Source organism: Pseudonaja textilis, chromosome 1 (genome assembly GCF_049901715.1).
Source record: "Pseudonaja textilis isolate UNSWEBS1 chromosome 1, rPseTex1.2, whole genome shotgun sequence".
NCBI lineage: Eukaryota > Metazoa > Chordata > Lepidosauria > Squamata > Elapidae > Pseudonaja > Pseudonaja textilis.
The window spans coordinates 31,995,016-32,000,332 of record NC_141990.1 but is presented as its reverse complement, the minus strand read 5'-3'; positions in this window follow the sequence as shown (position 1 = coordinate 32,000,332).

Genomic DNA, 5,317 nt, shown 5'->3' with positions numbered 1-5,317 from the left:
TCCAACAAAGAATTGAAAATGCTAAGAATAAATTGAGATAACTGCTTTCAAAGGTTTATGAGAACTTTAAAATTTCTCTATAACATTCAGAGATTCCCTCTTTAGTTGCATAAAATTATATTCTCAAGGCTGATAGGTCAAAATATCTTTTTTTTTAAACAAATTTTATTGATTTTCAAAAACAAACACAGACAAACAAAACATAAAACATAAAACATCTTTTTTGAAAGCAGCTTGATCCCGGGTTACATCTCTTCGTACAGACACAAATTCAAATTCATGCTCATTTTATATACCATTCCATATCTTATTGCCATTCTAAATCTTCTATATAGCTTCTCCCCTCTTTTAACTTTCTTAGTTTTATTTTATTTATCTCATCTCAGTTCAAATCATTATACTTATATTCTTTGTCTGTCCTGTTTCCAGCTGTCTATTATCTTTTCTCATTAAACAAAATTTCTCCTGTAATCACTGATTGGAGTATGACGCCTTTATCTCTTTCCCCTAAATTTATAACACTTAGTATAATACATAACTTCTATTTGGATTCTGCTTAATACATTCTAAAATTACACACTATATTTTAAAGAGAGAAAAAATTATAAATATATAATATAATTAAACAAATCAATCCATACCAATTCAAATCTATCATTAATATTAATATTCATTTAAGTCTTAAATATTTTACACATTACTTTTCAAATAAGTATCATACTTCTATGGGAACACTTATAAACTTTCCATAATTATTCCCCCCCCACTTCGCTTGTATTTTAAAACATTGTGTCATTAAAATGTTCCCATTCCTTCTTAATTCAATTATCTCATTTATTTCCTTTCCTTTCTTTTGTTCACAAAAATTTCACTGAGTTACACTAAATATTTTATCCCACTTTTTAATCACATGTTGTTTCCAATTTTCTAACATTATTTCTAATACAAATATAACAATACAATCTTATATACCTTTGCAGAATCATTTTTTCAGTTAAGTTTTTACCCATTATCTCTAAATAAGTCCTGTTTCTTTACATCTTGCTCCACACCTTTGAAGTTTCTCTTCCCTTCCTTCCTCCCTTGCTTCTTCTCTCTGCCCTTTTTACCCCCTTGTCTCACCAACTCCATTTCCCTCTTCTGTATTCCCCCTTTCTGTTGCTTTCTAACATTATATCCACTTTTCACCTTATTTTTCCCTTTTTTGGTTGTTTTTTTAGATCTTAAAGTCTCCATTTTCTTTCCCTCCTTTCCCCTTTTTTCCCCAAGTAAAGTTACTTGTTCATTAAAGATGGCTTCTTCTTTGTCCCAATCCTCTTGTTGCGCAGTTCTTTCTTGTAGTTTCTCATAGGTACAGATTGCCATTTCTAAGAATTGAAAAAGAGAGCCAAGAGAGTCCTTCCCTTCTTGTTCCTCTTCTTTGTATTTTTTAAATTCCATTTTCAGTTCATCCACAAGAGATGCCATTGTAAAAAAATTTTTCAAACAACCACCCAAGTGTTTTTAGTCATTCAAATATAGTTTCCAAAAGTCCCACAGTCACCTAGCAATCCAGATACACACAAGCTGTTTCTTTTGACACTTTCTTCTTTTTTCACTTTCTCTTCCTGGGGTTACTGTTTAGGTACAAACTTCCAGTTAAAATGTATCTTTTAGAAGTCTTGTTAGGATTTAAACAGATTCTTTTAAATTCTAGGCAGTCCCCTCCTTCCGAATCCTACTCTTATTCTTTTCCTCTCCCTTCCCACTTACAGCAAGAAAAAAACGTGGTTTTTTTTTCAGTGTTCAGAAATCCTTATTATCCCCTTGACATTTAATTATCCAGTTTGATTACCTATTGATGCCAAAGTGGGGGTTTTGGATTTCTCATTCATTTCTGTTCGCTGTCAATGTTAGGAAGAAAAGTGAAAAAAAACCTTTCCCTTTTCACTTTCATTCGCCGCTTCTGAATCTTCCTTGGGAACGATGTATCTTTTTAAAAAATTTAATTCTGACCACCGCTCTTACCACCTTCGGAAAAGGGAGTTTAGCCAGCTGAGGAAGAGAGGTGCGATTCCCCTCAATCCTGCCAGGTCTCCCCTGTCTTCACCACCTCTACAGGGTGGTTTAGCCCCAAAGCTGGCTGGCTTGGGGCACTCCAGTGGTGAGCTCAGGCAGAAACCGCACACGATTGCAGATTCCTGCCTGCTACCAAAGCGCTACAAACTGGAACTCCTCTGATAGGTCAAAATATCTTGAGGGCGGAGCTGGCATCGCGATGGTATGGCATGTGATCTTGGAGGTCTGAGATCGCTGCTGATATCTTTGCTCCTGGATGGTCCAATTGGATCTAAACCATCCCAAAGAGACAGTGAAAGTGAAGTGCATCCTATCGATACCAGGGATACCACAAAGTCCATGGTAGATTCAGGAGAAGCTCTTTTTGCCAGCAGCAAAGAGGCAGCCATTAAAGCTGCTGAAGTTGGGACAGCTCCGAAACGAAAGAGGACAGAAAGAGAGAGTGTGTCGGTTTGGTGGGAACTTTTTCTTTATCCTGAGATTTGAAAGGACACCCTAAAGAAAAGAAATAATCTGTAAAAGTTTTGACAGAAGTGATTAAGCAGTGATTTTAAACAGGAATGTCAAAATAATATTTAATTTTTTTTATTATTTTTTTCTCATAGCTGGATTTTCTATACATGATATTATATTTTGAAACTGGACTGTTTTTTTTTTCTTTTATCTATTCTTTTTCTACTTTTTGATGTTATAATGTTTTAGGCTAGAGACCCCCTTTTGTTATTTTTAAAAAATCTTTTTCTTTTTTTAATTAATTCTTATTATATTTTGCTTGGAAAAGGAGGGTGAAAGTGAAAGCAAAAGAAATTTTGTAACACTGCCAACTAGAGGCTTGGAAATATTTTATTTCTCTTTTGACCAGACAAAGCTGAGAAAGAACTGAGATTTCTTTTCAAGGACATTGCTATTTGATAAGATAGAGGGAAGAGCATGGGAGAGTATTATTGCAGGTGCTCTTTTGGGTTTCTATCAACATCTGGAGTCTGGTGTTGAAGCTTATAGGAAAGAAAAGGTGATAAGTCTCTGGAGAAGAGAGTTACAACAAGAGCCTTGGATAATTAAACAAAGTGCAGTGTACTCTTTTTATTTTTTCTAAGCTGCGCTACCCCTCTTCATCAGTTCACGTTTTGTAACAGCTATTTGGATTTTTGGCTCTTTGGAAGTTAAATTTCTATGCTTGCTTTTTATTTTAAAGGAAAAGCTTTATTATTAATGATTCCCTTCCTTTTCTTTTTAAGGGAGTAGTCTTTTTTCTCTCTCTCCCTTCCTGGTATTTTTGTCTTTCCATCTACCTTCCATATTGGGTTGGGTTTTTTTTGTTTATCTTTCTGGCCTTCTTTTTTTTGCATCCTTTTATATTTGAGACCTTTTAATTGGATTAAGATGTTGAAGAACCTGAGGAATATTTCCTTTCTTTTTTTTAGCTTTTTATTCTTCACTTTTCTGCCTTTTTTAGGATTTTACAACTTTTTCTTTTTTGTGTGTGTTTATGGTCTTTTCCTTCATTTTTGAATTTTTACTGTTATTGGTTAATCAATTGGATTAAGGTGTACAAGAACCTGAAGAAAATTTATTATTATTAATATTATTACTATTTGGCTTCTTTTTTCCTACTATTTTTATTTGGAACTGCAATTGGTGATTTCACAATTGGATTAAGGTCTAGAAGAACGTGAAGATTTTGAATTGCTCGAAATGAGTAGGAAATTAACAGCTCCTGGTTCCTAAACTTCTACTTCTTCCTCTCCACCATCTGGAGGACAACGTTCAATACAGACAATATTAAGGCAAGAAAAAGAACAAGAAAAAGTGACCCTGCAGATGACTATGCAAGGAATTCAAAATATTCAAAAAAGATCAGAGAATATTGAAAAGAGAATAAAGAATATCGAACAAAGAACAGGGAAAACCGATGAAAAAGTGGAGAAAATCCAACAAATGATGATGAAGTATGATGAGAGACTCCCAAAAATTGAAGAAGATAAACAAAGAGACAAGAAGATTGGAGACATTGATAACAGATTAACTGTGGTTTAACAGGATAAAAGTGGTATGCTGAGATGGGAGATGGACAGATCAGAATTTTATCTTAGATTCCAAAACTTAGAGGAAAAAAAAGGACAAAATCTAGCTGAGGTAATGATAGAAATATTGGCTAAAGCTTTGGAAATAACTGAAGAGAAGATGATGGATGGAATAGATGAGGTCTATCGAGTCTTCACAAGATATGCAATGAGAAATAGCCTACCAAGAGAAGTTCACATCAGATTTACAAAGAAAGCCATTAAAACACAAATATTGCAAGTGGCAAGAGAGAAAACATTGAGATAAGGAGATTGTGGTCCTGAAACAAGTACCCAGAAGAGTGAGAGAGATGAGAAGAGAATACCAATTTCTGACTAAAATTCTACTTTAAAAAGAGGTGAATTATAGATGGCTGATTCCAGAAGGTTTAATGTTCACATGGCAAGAACAGAGATATAGAATTGATTCAATTGAGAAAGCTGAATCATTTTACACAGAATTTTTCAGAGGGAAAGAGGAAGAGGCAGAAAAAGAAATTTCATTAATTGAACTCCAAGAGGACTGCCAAATGATGGCTGAAAAAGAAGAAGGTGCAGTAGGTGGAAAGGAGGAAGCCAAAGATCAACGTGAATCAAGACCCACGAGAGCTGTCAAACCCAACTACAAAATATAACCATGGAAGAGAAAAAATTGATTACAATTAATATAAATGGACTTAATTCAGCTGTTAAAAGAAGGAAAACCTTCCATAAATTAGAGAAATTAAAATTTGATATAATCTGCCTACAAGAAGTACATAATCCAAGAAAAGAGGAGTGGTTTTATATATGAAAGAGATCATCCCAGTGAAATTGATTTATACTGATGACGACGGAAGAATACTAATGGTGGAAATAATGGACAATAATACAAAAACACTCCTGATTGCAGTCTATGCCCCGAATGACAATCAAGAAGAATTTTATAAAAAAGTACATATGAAAATAATTGAACTGGACTATGCTAATATAGTTATGATGGGAGATTTTAATGGAATTGTAGACAATAAACTGCACTATACAGCACAGAAAACAATAAAGCAAAACAGAAAGACTCCCTAAATCTTTTTTTAAAATGGTAGATGAAATAAACTTAAAAGATACATGGATAGAAAGAAATGCTAAAACTAAACAATATACTTTCTACTCAAATAGACATTTATCATGGTCCAGAATAGATATGATATGGATGTCAA